The sequence below is a fragment of the Meleagris gallopavo genome, chromosome 19, assembly GCF_905368555.1.
Source record: "Meleagris gallopavo chromosome 19, MGAL_WU_HG_1.1, whole genome shotgun sequence".
Classification (NCBI taxonomy): Eukaryota; Metazoa; Chordata; class Aves; order Galliformes; family Phasianidae; genus Meleagris; species Meleagris gallopavo.
The window spans coordinates 552896-570538 of NC_139422.1; the positions used below are offsets into that span (position 1 = coordinate 552896).

General features: G+C 53.5%; 1 protein-coding gene across 23 annotated transcripts in view; it reads right to left on the reverse strand.

Moving 5' to 3' along the window:
• The window catches only part of EXD3 (exonuclease 3'-5' domain containing 3), a 245850-nt gene that overhangs the window by 45967 nt on the left and 182240 nt on the right, over positions 1 to 17643 (reverse strand). Inside the window, exons 21-22 of one of the 23 annotated variants that reach the window (XR_014887264.1) lie at positions 12171 to 12374; positions 11330 to 11698 (exon numbers count right to left, since the gene is read on the reverse strand). The exons of the other annotated variants lie outside the window; for them this stretch is intronic. The gene's annotated coding sequence lies outside the window, so the exon portion shown is untranslated. Of the gene's footprint in view, positions 1 to 11329; positions 11699 to 12170; positions 12375 to 17643 lie in introns of those variants that run through there. 23 annotated transcript variants of the gene reach the window in all.

Below are 17643 nucleotides of genomic sequence, written 5' to 3' on the forward strand. Positions count from 1 at the left end.
CAAGAAAATATTTACAGGGCCCACTTCTGCGAAGCGTGCACGGCAGCCCAAAGGGCACGCATGCACACTTTGCTGGGTGCTGCCTGGCATGCTTTTCACAGCGATATTTATTAAACATTTGCGGTTTTCCTGCTGAAAAACCCAGTAAGAGATGAATGCCAAAAAGTGGCTCCTCTGGGGCCGGAGCTGTCTGGGAGCCAGGACACAGAGCGGCTGCTCTGTCCACAGACAGGAGCCTTGTTGGGGGAACCCGTGCTGTGCTGAGCGCTCTCTGTGCCGTGCAGAGCCAGAGCAGGCTATAACCCTAACCCCAGCCCTAACGCTAACCCCAATGTTAATCCTAAGAGGGGTATTGATGGAGATTCTAACCATAATCCCAACCCTAATCATAAACCTAACCTTAACCCCAACCCCAACTCTAACCCAAACCCTAACTCTAACCCTAACCCACAACCAAAGAGGAGTTTTGATGGAGAACCTAACACTAACCTTAACCCCAATCCTCACCCCAATCCTAAATCTCACCCTAAACCCCACCCTAACTCAAACCCTAACTCCAGCCCTCACCCCAAGCACAGACCCTCGCCAGCAAATCGATTTCTGGCTCACTGGGAGCGCTGGCTCAGCACACAGCCCTGCCCGCTGTGCTCTGGCTGTGCGTGGGCAGGCAGAGCGCTGGGCTCGGTGCCCCCGGGGTGCCCTGAGGGCAGTGCTGCACCGCACTGTGATCCGTGCTGATCTCCAGCTTCCACGACAGCACTTAATTGAAAGTTTTCTAATGAGCTGTTTAAATAGTAATTAGAGACCAGTGCTGAAGAGGGAGATAAGTCTTGTGGGTATCTCACCCTGCAAGAAAGGACCTGATAAGAAAAAACTGAATGATTTTCTTCTGGGATCAATTCCAAAGAGCAATTATCCCCTTGATACCACGCTGCTTAAACAGGAATGGACTGAAAAAACACTTTGCCAGAGCTGGTGGTGAATGGGCCGCGTTCCCAGCGCCGCACAGGGGAGGGCTGGAGGCTCCTTGCCAGCACCTGAGATAGGAGATGATCCCAGCGGTGCCAATACCGCCTTGTGCTTACTTAAATAGTCACCAAATTTTTTAAAAGCTTCTTGCGGATGGGAGCACCAGCAGCAAGACGAGCTCTGTTTCCTGATGGGTTCCCAACTCAGTCGTTTACTTCTAGTCTCAGGTGCTGTGCCCTGGCAATGTGCCACCATGCGACTGCAGGCCTGGTGGAACACCCAGCACTCATCCCCCAGCGCTGTCTGAGCATTAAGCAAGCTCAGACTTTGTAACAGGTTCATTTTCTTCCCATTTACCGCCTCTGGTGTTACAGTGCAAAACACCGTTCCATGGGGTTACTGGAAAAAAGACAAGGCTGCACTCGATCGTTTCTTTGGCACGCTCCACCAGCACCAATATCTGGAAGGGACTCTACAGCCAATGGCACAAAAAGCAACAGGCCTATGGAAGTGGTGGAAAGCAAAATCCAGGAGGGATATTTTAGACTGCAGCACTTCTCTTATCCTGGAGGGCATCTGGCTCTTTATGCACAATTTCCCCCAACTCCTTTGTTTTGATGATGATTCCCAATTATGGTAATTACCGAATTTCATTAGCAATTTCTACAGCTTGTGCCAAAGCCATTAAGAAAAATATGAAACATCATTTCCACAGCTGACTTTGAGAAACCCACCCAGCAGAGCCCTCACAGCCCAGCACCTTCTTGCTCCTGTGCTGAAGCCCAGACAACCTGGGCAGATCCCATCTGCTTTGTCAAGAAGATCAGGTTTTTTATCTACCCTGGCATCACTTACTTTCAGAAAATCTGTATCTCATCTTATCCATTTTCCATGTTCTTAATTATTCTCTATTTTAATGTTCATTTTAAAGCTTTGCATACTACAAGATTCAGACTAATAGACTCCTACGTGCCGAGCACACATTCTCCCTGCCCCAATAAATAGATCTCTATTTGCTGTTCTCCAGCCAAACCATCAGCCCCTGTGGTTTGACAGATTTACTGCAAACCCTTCTTCCGTGGCTCCGGCTTGGTGCTGGTGCTTTCCCATTTCTGGAGAAGATGGCTGGTCCTACCTGCTTGCATGGAGGACTCTCGAATGCTGCTCCCATTTTGGTTCTGGTGTTTCCCATCCCCAAGCACATGAGTCATCTCCCCCCAGCCAACATCTCCATTGCTACCAAAAACCAGGGCAAAGTGTTCGTTTTGTTTCAGGACTATACTTAGATTACCTTTCATCTCCATCCCATCCTCGGCACATACCAGCCCCACTTCTTCTTTCCGGCTTCCCTTCCCATTTATATGGCTGGATGCTTTCCAGGAGTTTCACAACCCACCATTTGCCATTTCCTTTAATAACCTTGACAAGGTTGTGCTCAGCCTTACTTTCAGCCCCGCAGCCCCCAGCCCTGCCCAGCGCCGCGGGAAGCTGGCAGGGCTTTCTATCAGCAGGAGGGAGCTGCTGTTGACTCACAGCCTTCCTGGCTGCAAGGCCAGGGGCCATCCTGTTTGCATTCGGCCGGGGGACGGGGCAGTTAACCCTGCCATGGACCTGCTGGGTGGGGATGTCCAGAAGCAACACCTGAATTGCGTTGCTTACCCCCAGCCTTGTGCCCTGCTGGCCCACACAAGGCACGAGAGGAGCAGTGTGGACAGGTGCTTGCACTCACTGCAGCCCAAGGGGCCAGGGGAAATCCTTGGAATCACGCAGAGCTTGCTCACAGCAGCTTTTCTTTTTAGATCTCTCCTTTCAGAAGCTCTCCAAAACCATTAAAGGCTTTGCTGAGCCATGCAGCACAGAGTGCCTTTAGTGCAAACCCACAAAATATCTACAAAATTGGAGGAAAGAGGTAGGTGGGAGGAGGGAAGCACTAGGAACTTGTCTTGGGAAACAGCTCTGCATGAGCAAACCTTGCTGCAGGAAGGAGGACCACGCACTGCAGTCCTGCCAGAGGGTCCCGATACACACCCAGCTCACAGACGCACAAACCCCAGGAGCAGGACTCCAACCCTGCAGCCCTGCATGGAGCCTGCTGCCAGCTGCTCTGCCCCAGCCAGGTCTGCCTTGTGGCAGGAGGAGATGTGGGAGCCTGCTTGTCAGCTGCATGCCCTGCCTGTGGGCTGCTCCTGCACCAGCCCTGGGGCACTGCCACCTTGCAGGGTTTGTACCGAGGAGCAAAGCTCTTCAAAAGAGAATGAGAAACACTGCAATTCTTGGAAGGGCTCCAGCCTTGGCTGGGACGTTGAGACATGCCTTGGAGGGGATGGGAGTCCCCTTGGAAGATAATCAGAGATTTCAAGTCTCTCCTACTTCCTTCTATTTACAAAGTCAGTGAAGACAGAAAGCTGGTTCTCCACCCCACACACAACAACCTCTGCTCACAGCAGCATGGGGACACCTCCATGCCAGGTGACTATGAGGTCCTGGCAGCCTCAGTGATCAAGGCGGCGTTGGGCTGCGGAATGGGTACCAAGCCCCAGGAGCAGGGCAATGAGATGAATGCTGGAGGGACTGCACTTCCTGCGGGCTTGTCCCCAAAGGCAGACACATGTCCCAGCAGCCCGAGGTCCTGGGGCACTGCCAGCCCTTGCAGCATGAGCAAGTACTACTCTGCCCACCTCTGCTCAAACAGGAATGTGAACAGAGCCAGTCCAACACAGACCTCTGCACCCAGACACAGAAGAGCTGAGTGATGTGTGTGGCCTTGCACCATCTGTGCTGACCCGCAGTCAGAGCAACGTCCTCTGCAACATGCACAGGGATGCCAGGAAGGGCTCTTGGATGGAGAACCTGTGGCAAAACCTTCAAAGCAGCCGGGGGATCCGTGGTGTTTGGATGGAGGCTGCTCCTGGGTTAACCTCATGCCTTAACCTGATGCTCACCCTACTGCTGCAGGAAGCTGAATTCCTCTGTTCAGAAAGTCCCGTGGCCCCTGGGCTATCCTGGCGCTGGGAGGAAAAGCAGAACCAGATTCCTCAGCTGTTCCACAGCTCTGAGGAGATGCCGGACACGTGTTGAGGGAATAACGGAGCCTGGTGATACATTAAAATCACGGTGATGTTTACACAAAGCAGAAAAGGTCATGCACTGACTAAACCGCTTGGCTTTAATGGTTAGGGGCAGCCAAGAGACACAGATTGTATTCTTGGCTCCTCAGGAGACACTTCCATGTGCCGTGGGTTCCCCTGCTCTACCAGCAGATACACTTGGCCTTGGGACAGGGCTGGGGAACCAGAGGTCGACTGTGCCATGCAGGGGGAACCCGAAGGGAAGAATTGCTCACCAACATGCAGAGCTCAACTGAGAGATAATCCCCAAAACCCAAATGGGAGGAGAAACATCGTGAAGAAAGGGCTGACTGTGACTGTGGAATGAGGATGCTGAATGTTGGGTATGGGAAGGGAACACAGTGCTCAGGTTAGGGTGAGGGTCAGGGTTAGGGTGGACACCACTGCTCGCTTCAGGAGCATCAATCTGGAGGGGGACTCTCAGATACATGGTTACTCCTGAAGGACAAGGAGATACTTATAGGGAAGCTGTCAGCACACACCAATGGCAAAGCCCAAATCTTTAGTCCTGCTTGAGTGAGCAAAGAGCTCAGCAGGACAGTCAGAGAAGCCCAGCCCCACCGTGATGGCAATGGAGATGCAGCACCCAGCACCAGCACATTACTGGGTAGGATGGGGTTTCTCAAGAGCCAGGGGCACTGTGTGACACCCACAGACAACATCAGTGCCATCGGGATGGTCCTGCAGCCGCTCACATCAGGGCAGCCCCTTCACTTCCAGGCTGCTAGGATGCTCTAGCAAGAATGTGACCTGGATCTTCCTGCACCTTGCAGATGGCTGAAAGAGCAGTGACATGAAAGAAATGGGAAAATGGCAGGTTGAGCTCTCCTTCCAGGGAAAATCCAGGAAATACAAAAAGCAGAGAAGAGCAGAGACAGTGGGAACATGGAATCAGCCAACCACCCTTCTGCACTGAGACATCACATTCAAATGAGGCCCCAGTGGGAATCTCAGGCAGACTCACCGCCAGGATGAAGGCTGTCATTCACAAGGCCGCCAGCGACCGCACTGCAGACCAATGAAGTCACAATGGGTTCCCATTCACAGCTACAGAACAAACGTGAGACATGGAAAATGCTGTGAGTGGGATCCCACTGCCCTCTGGTCTGGTGCACGTTGTGGTTACTGATGTTGTGACAGAAAGTTAAGGTTGAGGAAAGAGCCTTTTTCTTCTCCATCTCCATGAGAAAGGAAGGGCATTTCTGTTGGATTGCCCAGGTGGGTGCACTCCTCTGCGCAGATCAGAGCAGAGTCCAGACACTGAACCTCAGCCACAGCTCCAGGGGATGGAGCCAAACACTAGGTACACCATTCAAAACAGAGCCATAAAGAAAAGCCTAAAACCTTCCTCCTTTTTTTTTTTTTTTTTTTGCACAGGATAAAGAACAGCAGAAACAGGCGAATGTTTTCATTATTTGGGAAATCCTTCTGGCAGACGTGCTCAGTGCAGTGGACTCAAACAACCTCTCATTCTTTTGTCTGTGTTGGCCATTCCTGTAGCCGTCTCATTTATGGAAGAAAATTTGTGACCTCCTGTCAACCCTGGAGTTTGCATGCTTATATATGCCCCAAGCCAGGGAGAAGTCATGAGAAAAACTGCCTTTCATTAGCAATCAGAAAATAGGAAAACCTGGAAGAGGTGAGGGGACCGCAGGGAAGGCACAGCACCGTGACCATCATCTGTCCAAGTCAAATGTGAACACCTCTGCATGGGCGGCTGAGCTGCTGCTGTCCCTGGCAGAGCACTCGAGGGACGGAGCCCTGCTCTCACTGCTGAACAGCCATGGGAGAGTCACGTCCTATTATGACTCAGCCTTATGCTGTTCAGAAAGATGATGTCTTTCTATCCGACCCCAGGGATCTAGAAATGCATTTCTTTGATTCACTCTAGGAAACCTCAGGTCTGGTTCAAAGGAGAAAAGTAAAAGCTCAGAAATTAGGAATTTGGCAGCCCCAGATGGCACTGCCATCCTGCCACAAGGCAACTGTACGTCCAGGGTGAACAGCCCGAGCACGAGAGAGGCTGTGAGGGTAGGCTGAGGCAGCAGGTCCCTCTGCCCCAGCTCTGCATTGAAGGCAGGATGGTGAGAACAACAGACCCGAGGCAGGCTCATCTTTATTTTTAAGTTAATACAGTCTGGGATTTTCCACGCAGCCACGTGGAGTTGGCACACAAAGCCCACTGATCCCTCCAGCCCCTGATGCATTCACCTCACTGGAAGCCCCACGAGAGGCAGAGCTGGGGATGGGTTGGTGGCTGCGGAGCCGAGCGCTGTGCCCCGCAGGAAGCCATTTGTCTGCAAGGCGAGGAAGCAAGGAGGTTCTGGAGACGGCAATCCCATGCAGCTTCTCGCTGGTTTTCCCAGCTACCGATCCAAGAGTGCCTGTGTTTACTTCCAGCCTTCCTCTCTGCTCGGCTGCCAAGCAGCCCTAACGACCGGACGCAAAGCGCTCCACCAGGAAACGCTCTGGATTGCAGCAGACAAAAAGCCCACTGCAGAGGGACGCTCCCCACGTTAACCCTGCTCTACCTGGGTTGCAGCAAGGTGGCCAAGGTTACTGATGGGCAAGTGAGCCCCAGCATCCCAGCCCCGCGGAGCCCTGCTCAGCTGGCTGTGCTGCCGGAGCCTGAATTTTGCACCATGGGCTGCTCTGCGATGCCACGGAGTGTCACACCAAGGTGATGCTGAGGAGCCGGCAGGAGGAGGAACACGCTGAGCAACCCAGACACAGTTCTACGTTCAAACCCGCATGCAGTGAAGGCACACTGCTGTGCACCAGGAGTTGCACCGGGCACAGTCCTGGCTTCCTACTAAATGCTGCCAGGACAAGAGGCAGAGCCCTCAGCCAAACCATGAGACTCAGATTCTGCATCGGGGCTCAGAAGACCAGGCCTGGATCTGCCCCAGCTTCTCCTGTCACCCTGGACATGTCACATAATGTTTCGTCTCCCCACTTCCAGGCTGTGAAGTTACCGCACTGCCAGGTTTTGCTGCAGCACAACCCCATCATCGCTGTGTGCCAGGGCATGGCCACTCCATGGGTACCCAGCTCACTTGGCAGGGGAGAAGAGGCAGGAAGGCAAGCAGCAATGAAAACAAAAATCCATCCAAGCACTTGATGTGCTTGTCCTCAGCTCCACTCTAAATCCACCTCCATTTAAAGGACAGACGCTCACCTTTTACCACTGCAGAAAGAGAGAAGTCTTGCCGTGCCTCAGCCCCTGGCAGTGACGTTCGCAGTGCAGCGTGACCACAGAGCAGGGTGAGCCTGACAAGCAGCCACTGATAAATAATTCCGCACACATTAAGATCTGCTCCATCTCCTCTGTGTTCAAAGCTGCATTAAAGCAGTTACCAACCGATCCTAAATAAGACATGGCACTGTTGCTACCTTGCCTTGCCAGTGCAGCAGCTGATCTGATTTTGCTCCAATTTCTTACCAAGGATCAAACATTGCTTCAACAATGCATCCAACAGGCAAACACTGCCTGGGCTCAAGAACATGAGCAGAGGCCCCAGCCTCCCTTTCTGTCTCCTTGGTTAAACTAAGCTGCTTCTCCCCACCCTCCCCACATCCCATGAGCAGCTGGACCCCTGGCAGGGCAGAACCCAGCACTCGGTGTGACAAGGGATGGGGTTGGCATGGTGCTGGGCTGCAATGCTGCGTGACACAGTGCTGGGCTGCATCCGGCAGCTCTCACGCACGCTGGCCTGGGGCCAGGCGGCAGAAAGACGCAACCTTGGGCCAGCTGAGCCCTGCCTTTCCCAGCCATTGAAACGGGACAGGGGCTGAGGCAGGAAGAGCAAGGAGGCAGCTTTTCCCTTTCTTCCTGCAGCAGCTCCCCACCCTGCCAGGCCTGCCTGGTACACGCATTCCTCACCCAGTGCCAGGATGGATGTGGAACCTCACCTTACTCATTACCTTACTGAAATAAGAACGATAAGGGTATCTGAACTAGAATGTATACAAAGAAGCTGTATTTCATTTCTGCAGTGATGCTTTTCCTACCAAGTGGTCCAGCTGCTGAATCCTGAACTGAACCTAAGCTGTTATCTCCCTACACCTAACTGGAAGTTAGTGCAATTTCACAAACAATGGTCAGGGGATGCTTGGGGGCCAGACAGCCGACCCAAAAGGAGTTATCTGAGAATGAAAAAGCAATGCTAAGGCATTGAATGAAGTGCCTTGCAGAGGCTTGCTGGCTCGTGATCAGCCTTTGCTGGCAGCTCCTCAGCAGCTCAGCCCCCTGAGCATGACCCCAGGACGGGAGATACCACCTGCACTGCTGTTCCAGGGCAGGGGCTGTGCACACCTGCCAGAGACTCTGGAGACAGACCTGCAAGAAAATGCCAGAGGTTTCACTGGGATTTCTGCTCTCCTGGCGCCATGCTGCTCATGGGACTGAATGTGTACAAGTCTAAGGGACCGAATGACATGCATCCCAGGGTTCTGAAGGAGCTGGCTGAGGTGGTTGCCGAGCCGCTCTCCATCATATTTGAAAAATCGTGGCTGTCAGGTGAGGTCCTGGATGACTGGAGGAAGGGTCACGTCACTGCCATTTACAAGAAGGGGAGCAAGGAGGATCCCAGGCACTACAGGCTGGTGAGTCTCACCTCTGTGCCTGGGAAGATCATGGAACAGATCCTCCTGGATGACATGCTTCATCACGAGGAACGGGCGTGTGATCCCAGACAGCCAGCATGGCTTCATCAGGGGAAGGTCATGCTTAACCAATCTGGTGGCCTTCTGTGATGGAGTGACGGCATTGGTGGACAAGGGAAAGGTGACCGATGTCATTTATCTGGACTTGAGCAAGGCCTTTGACATGGTCCCCCACCACATCCTTATCTCCAATTGGAGGGATGTGGATTTGATGGGTGGACCACTCGATGGATAAGAAACTGTTTGAAAGGCCGCAGACAGAGGGTGGTGACTAATGGTTCTATGTCCAGGTGGAGGTCAGTAATGAATGGCATCCCCCAGGGGTCTGTCTTGGGACCGGTGCTCTTCTACATCTTTATCAATGACATCAATGACAGAATCAAGTGCACCCTCAGCAAGTTTGCTGATGACACCAAGCTGAGTGCTGCGGTCAACATGGTGGAAGGAAGGGATGCCGTTCAGAGGGACCTTGAGAGGCTGGAAAGATGGGCCCAGGTGAACCTGATGAGGTTCAACACAGCAAAGTGCAAAGTTTTGCACATAGGCCGGAGGAATCCCAGGCATCCATACAGACTAGAAGGAGAGGTCCTTGAGAGCAGCCCTGCAGAGAAGGATCTGGAGGTCCTGATGGATGAAAAACTGAACATGAGCCAGCAGTGCTCTTGCAGCTTGGAAAGCAAGTGATACCCTGGGCTCCATCAGAATAGGGGTGGCAGCAGGGACAGGGAGGTGATTGTCCCTCTCTGCTCTGCTCTTGTGAGGCCCCATCTGCAGCACTGCGTCCAGGTCTGGAGCCCCCAGGACAAGAAAGACAGGGAGCTGTGGAGAGGGTCCAGAGGAGCCACAAAGATGATCAGGGGACTGGAGCACCTCCACTACAAAGACAGGCTGAGGGAGCTGGGCCTGTTCAGCCTGGAGGAAAGAAGGCTGCGGGGTGAGCTCATTGCAGCCTTTCAGTTCCTAAAGGGAGCCTACAGACAGGAGGGGAATCAACTCTCTGAAAGGGTAGATAACAGCAGGACAAGGGGAAATGGTTTTAAGTTGAGGGAGGGGAGATTGAGGTAGGATGTCAGGGGGAAGTTCTTTACTATGAGAGCGGTGAGGTGCTGGAACAGCTGCCCAGAGAGGCTGTGGATGCCCCATCCATCCCTGGAGGTGTTCAAGGCCAGGTTGGATGGGGCCCTGGGCAGCCTGGGCTGCTATGAAATGTGGAGGTTGGTGGCCCTGCCTGTGGCAGGGGGTTGGAGCTTCATGATCCTTGAGGTCCCTTCCAACCCGGGCCATTCTGCGATTCTGTGCAGGAGGACCTGACCTTCTGGGCCCCCCAGAGCAACTCATGTCCCTGTGGCATGTGGCATGTGGCTATTGGGACCTTGTGATGCTCATTCTCCAGGCCATGCTTTAGGATTTCACCTGTTAATAAGAACCTCAGGGGTTGTGTGCAGGGGTGGTGGGGGCAGAGAAGAGGCTGGAGACAGTGACACAGCCCCTTCCAGCCAGCTGTGGACGTGGGCCCTTGCATTAGTAGCACACACGACTTGCTGCTCATTCCATATCAGAGAGCAGTGGAAAAGCAGCAGGCAGGACTCCACCAGGCTGGCTTTGTCCCTGGCCAGGGCAGTCCCTGGGAAATCCGGTGCTGCCCCCCAGGGCGGCTGCTGTGCTCGCTCAAGGGGAGCGGAAGCGGGTGGGAACGGGGGTCCCGGGAGCGGCAATTGGGGAAGGAAGCAGCAGGCCCGGGATGCTCGCAGATGAGACAGGAAGGGATTACACATATCCCACCGCTCTGAGCCTGAGGCCCCTTCAACAAAGCCATTCCTGCCTCTGTGCGCATGGGCTCTGGGAACTCCACGGATCACTTTCCTTTCCCACTGTCAGCACCTGCTTAGAGGTTACTGCCTATGACCTCCGGGGTAACCCCGTACCGAGGTTTTACTGCCCTGAGAAAGAGATGGGGATGATAAACCAGGGCGAAGATGCCAAGCCCTCACTCCCCCTGTTAGCCTATGGCCCCAGCGGACGCGCAGCCCAGCTCAGCGCCGGGTATTTGCAGCAGAGCCGGGTCCCCTGAGGGCAGCCTGCGTGCACTCTCTCCCATCAAGCTGGAGACCAAGGCAGGAATAATATGAACATATATTTTTAGCAGCAGCAAATTATTTCTCTTACAGAAGGAATATTTCCATGCTGGGCTCTTTCCCTTCCCTTATCACAGACTGTATATTTAGAGCGTGAGAACTCTACCTCTCACAAACAAACGCTGCCAGGCCACCACGCTCAGCGACGGAGCTGCTCCGGCCTCCCCAGCAGGCCCCTTTTTCGGACAAACCCCAGTCTTTGCTCCACAAGTGGGAAATGTCAAAGGGAGAGCCAAACTTGGGACAAACGTGGACAGGAAAGGGAAAACGCACTCCAGAGAGATATCAATCAGCGAGTTAGTGAAACTGACTGCACAGAGAGGAGCTGTACGGAACCCAGGGCAGACCCTGAGCCCTGCTGCAGTGACAAGCAGCTCCTCTGGCACAGCAGAGCAGACTTCACTGCTTCCCTCTTAGCTGCAGGTGCAAGTAGGAATCCCATGGGATGCATGGAACGTGCGGGGACATCCCTGGGGCTGTCTGGCTGCTAAACCACTTCATACTTACCAGCGGAGACTCATCCAGAGAGTACTGCTCATGTCAGAACTGTTAAAACGCCTTTCCACCAAGCATGAAAGTGCCAGGTTAACAGAGAAATGGTCAGACTGCTGAAGTCTCTTATTTTCACTCTGCTTTTCTATCTCTCTTGCATGGTGGAAGCTGCAACACTGTGTGCAGTGCTGGGCTCCCCAGCTCCAGGCAGAGCAAACTGCTGCACAGAGCCCAGCGCAGGGTGCAGAGATGGCGGGGGCCTGGAGCAGCTCCTGATGGGGAAAGGCTGAGAGCCCCGGGGCTGTTCAGCTGCAGGAGGGAAGGGGAGAGGGGATCTGATCAATGATTGTCAGTATTTAACGGGTGGTAGTCAAGTGGATGGGGCCAGGCTCTGCTGAGTCGTGGCCAGCAACAGGACGAGGGGAGATGGACACAAACTGGAGCACAGGAAGTTCCATACAAACATGAAGAAAAACTTTTGTACTTTAACGGTGGCAGAGCCCTGGAACAAGCTGTCCAGAGAGCTGGTGGAATCTCCTCCTCTGGACATACTGAGAACACACCTGAATACTTTCCTGAGTAACCTGAGCCTAGAGCAGGAGGACAGATGATCTCCAGAGGTCCCTTCCAACCCTTACAATTCTGTTATTCTGTGCATAGACAAACCCTGACACATTGCTCCATCACCCAGCTCCCACCAACCGCCCCCTTCCCTGTCCAACCGCCTCGCTCCATCACCCTGTCCCATTACCTTATCCCACCTCCTTGCTCCAGCACCCACCTCCATCATCCTTGTTCCATCACCCATCTCTGCTGTGCTGCCCCATTCCCCAGCTCCGAGGTGCTGCTCTCCAGCAGGGAACTCAAGGCCAGAGCAGCCTAGGTTCACAACTACAGAGGCCTCTCATTCCTAGAGAGGAGGCTGATTTCACAGGCTGGCCGTGGCAAACATCCCTCCAATTTTAACAGTTTTGTCATGGATGAGCTGGGAAGAAAACATTACACATGGTGTTGGATACAGACGGAGAAGTGACAGGCTTGCTGCTGGCTGACGGGGTGCAGAGCACTCCCCGTGGCATCCCTAACTCAGATTTTACGCATTTCAAACAAAAATGCATCAAATGCTGTATTTCAACATTGAACGTGGGGATTTCACGGCCTGTGTGACTTTCATGACATTGAGATTGATACGGACTCTTAATCATAGGTAACAGTTGTGAGATGAAGCTGTGGGGTGAGGACTTGGTGTGTCAGAGGCCAGCCTGCTCTCAGATTTGCTCTGTTTATTTTCCCCACACCTCTGATGGGCTATCAGCCCTCCCAGCGAGAACGGAACGCCAAGCCAGCGGGCTCTGCACATCACGGCACTGTGCCTTTTGACCTGCACCAAGCTATCTACAACAGCAGCATGGGAACGGAAACGAATTTGACTGCCTAAATACTTGCAATTTGTGGTCAGAGGCAGCGTCTCATAGCAGCAAGCTGCTTACACATGCGTGAGATCCCACATTGGTAAGTGCACAGACATTTCAGAGGAGAAGCAGTGGTGCACTGAGGAAGGGTCCTGCAGTCAGCGCTCAGTATCCAGGCTCTGGCTGCTGCCCACTGCTGCTTTCTGCCCTCCTGGGCCCAGAGTGAGGCCCATTGTGGGGGAACCACGGGCAGCAGGAGGTGGAAACAGGCACGTTGTCTCACACATGAAGTTGGAAGGCTTTACGGTTCCTCACCTGTCAACTTCTTTCAACTGCTTCTTAGCTCAATGGCATACTTTAAGTTCAGGAGAGGAATGATGTGCCTTGGCCCATTACCATTCCCTTTCTTAATCCTCTTGACCCAACTTCCCACCAATTAACAGGGATTTTCCCAGCCGTGAGTTACACCATCGCAATCAGGAGCAGCTGCAGATGTGTCACATCCAAACTCAGACCCTGACCCTGCATGTCCTCCACTCCCCATCTGGCCGCCGAGCATCCCACCCTCCTGCAGGCCCAGTGGAGGCAGCACAGGGCTCCGGACTGCCCCCTGCATTGCAGTTCTCAAACTTGGTCTCCTACCAGCTGTTTTGTTACTGCTGGTGGCATACAGGTGCAGCTGAAAGGTTGTTAGAGCAGTTTGCAGCTTGGCAGATGGGCTGGAGCTATGGAAAGGCTCAGATTCCCACTTGGAGCAGGGGAAAAGAAAGCAGAGGCAGCAGAGCTAGGCTGCGCCCTACAAAGAGGAGACCCAGACCATGCTCAGTGATCTCTAAGGGTTAAAGCAGGGTCATCCACAGACCATATGGACTCCTCTCTCGGTTTTCTCTCAGTAATGCCATTGTTGCAGATCGTGGCAGAGGCACAGGCAAGCAAAGGTGGGCTGGAGCAATTCCCTTGATTGGGCTTCATCCTATGTCCCGACCTCCACTACCATGCAGGACTAGGGGCAGCTATGTGCTCCCCTCACCATGGCCAGCACCTGGAGGCATCTCTGCTCTCTTGGCATGGAAGAGTTCTGATGAGGAAAACATCCCTGAAGAGCTGGGTGTCACCTCACCCACCCAGTGCCTTTCGAGAGCCGTGGCACTGGGCTGGAGGAGACCGACAGCTCCTTCCCCAGATCTGCTCTGAAGCTCTCAGTGCATACTGACTGCTGCTGAAGACAGGAAGGAAGCTGCCACCTCCGAGCTGGGATCAGCCTTCCCCAGTTACCTCTTCCTCCTCTTCTCCTGGCTGCAGGCAGAGGTTTGCACTGCACCTCCCAGCAGCATCTTCCTGCACTGCCCCGGAGCCCGGGCCAGGCAGAGTCCAAATTTTGGAAGCCAGCCTCCATCCTTCCCCAAAAGGGCCTCCCCTTGCTTGTGCACAGGCATTGTTGGTGAGCTCTGGGGGCTCACATGAGGCCTGCATGCACTTATCAGTTAAAGGGCTGCAGTGGGGACCAGGGACAGGTGTAGAGGTGCTCCAGAATCAACATGGAGTGGGAGTGGGTCCCTGGTGCCGCCCCGCAGGAGCACACTGCAGGCGGGAGTGAAACAGCAGAGCAGAGCACAGCACTCTGCCAAGGCTCGTTTCTCCCATGCATGGGGCCAAGATTGGCTGCAGTGATATAAGCCCCACATGCAGCTCACAGTTGGCTGGTTTCTCCAGGACACAACTTCTCTGGCAGGGAATGAGGCTGAACCCAGAAGCTACACCATGTGAACTGCTACTGATACAAATAAAATCCCATTGAATATTGGAGAGCATTCAACACAGTGTGAAGAGCACAGACCCCCCCAGACCAAGCTGGCAGCCAGAGAACAAGCACTGGTGTCTCCCACCCACTCACTAAGAAAAGAAGGAAGGCCGTGAGGGGTTCTTCCATGGGAAATCCCACTGCCAGGGAGCCCACGGCATGCAGGGCGGGCAGATGGATGCTGCTGAGAGCCTGAGGTCAATGGGGAAAATAAAAGCCAGGAAAACTAGAAAGGATTCGCACACATTTCTCACGACCTAGATTTCTGAGAAAAGTGCTGTGGTAAGGAGCAACCAGCTAAAATTCTGCGCTCATCCTGGCAGAGAGGTGGATATGGTTTGGAAACTGTGGGCCAGCTGTGGGACCATGGGTATGGGAGTGGGGCCTGGTGGAGCAGAGCATGCAAACAGCAACCGCGGGACCTCAGCTATTCCTTCCTGCCCACCTTAGTCCCAAAAAATACTTCAAATAGGGGGGAAAAAGCATGAAATAAAAGCCAAAAAAAAAAAAAGGAAATGAAAGCAGATGCATGTTTGGGGCAGTATTTGAATTGAAAACACAGACAGTGGGAGTGTGAAAATGAGATTTCCAGACAGACGCCTTCTCTTCTGTGTGACCTGATGACTGGCTGCAGGAACAAACCATCTGATACTGGGAGATGCATGGCCACGCACATCACTCACTGGGTATTTCCAAGACTGCTTTCTGCTCAGTCCCTGCATGAAGGGACAGTCCATTTCACAGCCCTTCCCTTATTCCCTTCTTATTATGCTGCTGCCAACCAAAATACACTCTAGGCCTGGGGGAAGGCAATCTTTGGACATGTGCTCAAAGACCCAGGAGGAACAAAGAGTTCACCATAAGGGTAATGCACAGGTGCAGTAGCAGTCACTGCACAGAGGCATGCAAGGGAGCGACCTGAAACACAGCAAAACCACTCAGAGGTTAAGCCTGAGTGCTGGAGTGAAGACTTCACTCACTCAGCAACAAAGGGACTGCTCTTAAGCATGCCCATGAGTTGCTGATTCACTTGTGCAGGTACTAAAATTGTCAGTGCAAAGGGGAGAAGTGTGACCCAGCCTATTGCTGCTGTCTGTGAGATGGCCAGAGCCCATCACCTGTGCATGGGCACGCTGGGATGGGGCAGGAGTGGGCTGGGTGCAGCACAGAGTGAGCAGGCTGTGGGGAGCTGCAGTTGGGCGATCCTGAGTGCAGCAGCACAGCTGCAGTGCGACAGCTGCAACAGGAACCATCTGCCTGCACTGCATCGGACAGCAGGAGGAGAGCAGAAAGGATTTCCACAATGAGAGGAGCAAAGGGAGAGCCAGGGAGTCCCGTGAGACAGAGCTGAGCCTCACAAAGACCTTCTCGGCACAAGCACTGCAGGGCTGGGCGCCCCACAGAGTATGGGGAGATGGGAAGGAAGGGCCGAGTGCTCTGCGCTGGGAGCTCAGAAGAGATCGAGACAGAGAGGGGGAGGCAGAAGTGCTAGGAGATAAGTGCTCCCAGCCAGAACATGATGCCAACCTCTGCCACCCAGCCTGCAGGGAGCTGTGGGCAGTTCAAGCTTAATTCAACCCAAAGCAAACAGCTGCATTCAGAAGCACCTCTGGATTTGCATGGAACTGGGGATCATTCATACCCTGAGCAATAGCTCTGCATGCAGATGATCTTTCCATGCTCGGTGTCTGTTGTTTCACCTGTCCCATGATGGCAGCAGTTTGACGGATGAATTTAAGGGCCATATCCAGTAGTTTCACTGCGGGGTCTCCCTGCTGCACTGCTCGATCCTTCACTTTCATGCAAGTTAGCAAAATCCCATGCAGCCCTCAGCATGGGGAAGGCCACCAAGGGACTATTCTCTTTCTTAAAGGATGAGAAACTCATTACCACCACAGATGGCCTGGCTCTTCCAGGCTTCTTGCCTAAAATGCGAGTCCAGCAAAGGCCGCAGACTTTACAAGATTACTGCTATGTAGAGTTTATGAGGTCACATAAAACATTTACGGTGGAGGCATTAGTAACACGGAGGACTACATTTACGGCTCGCCGCAAAGCAGGGGTTGCCCCATGGCTGAGCTTCAGCCCATGTGCTGGTATTTGGATCCCTTCCACCAGTGTTAGCAGCTGGGCTCCAAGGAGGGGCTGAGGGCAGCTCAGATGTCACCTCCCTGCTCCAACACCCACCCACGGGCTGTGGCAGTGTGCCAAAGGACCTCTGCACCCCAGCACCTGGCGAGCACGGCCACCACGTCTGTGCTTCCCCAAAGGAGCTGAGACCAAGCTGGTAAGGGCAGCCCATGGCAGGGCAAAGCGCTCCCTTCTAACTACAGAGCCCAGCACTGTGCTTCTCTCCTCCATCACCTTGCATTCAAATGGCACGCATTTATGCAGAAGCAAAATTAAAGATTAAGGAGAGCCAGCTGACAAGGCGAGGACTGGCTGACACATCTGGGAGAGGGCGCAGAGCCTGCGCTGGCTGGAGAGTCCCCTGAACACAGAGGTGGTCGGGTGTCTGGGGGCTCCCCCCATTGCTCAGGAAGAAGGAACAACAACAGCAAGAGAACTCACTCAGACCAAAGATAAACAAAACAGCTAGATAGTTAAGTCAGAAGTTGCTAATTAACCTCAAATTGCTTTGAAAAGGACTCTAAGTGGAGCATTCCCTTCTGAAGAGTGAGCAGACTGAGCGGGTCCCAAGAGAGCAGCTGCTGCTGCAGCTCCACTGCGTGGCCCCAGCCAGGTTCCTGTTGCAGCCTGGCTGTCCTAGGTGTGAAAGCAGGAGCAAGCAACCTGGAAAGGAATCACACTTTGCTCTTCACTCTAAGCCTAAATCTTGCTTTGGTTCAATAGCAGTGGGCTCCTGCGGAAACTGTGCAGAGCAAGGAAGGTGCATGCAAGCAAAGCCCAGAGCTGCAAAGCACCCAAAGCAAACCTGTGCTGCGGCGTTGTGGAACCTAGCAGCAATACAGCTCGTAAATAAAGCCCTTGCCCTTGCTGAGTGCATTTGGCATGCTGTATGATAAGGAGATTTACAGGAG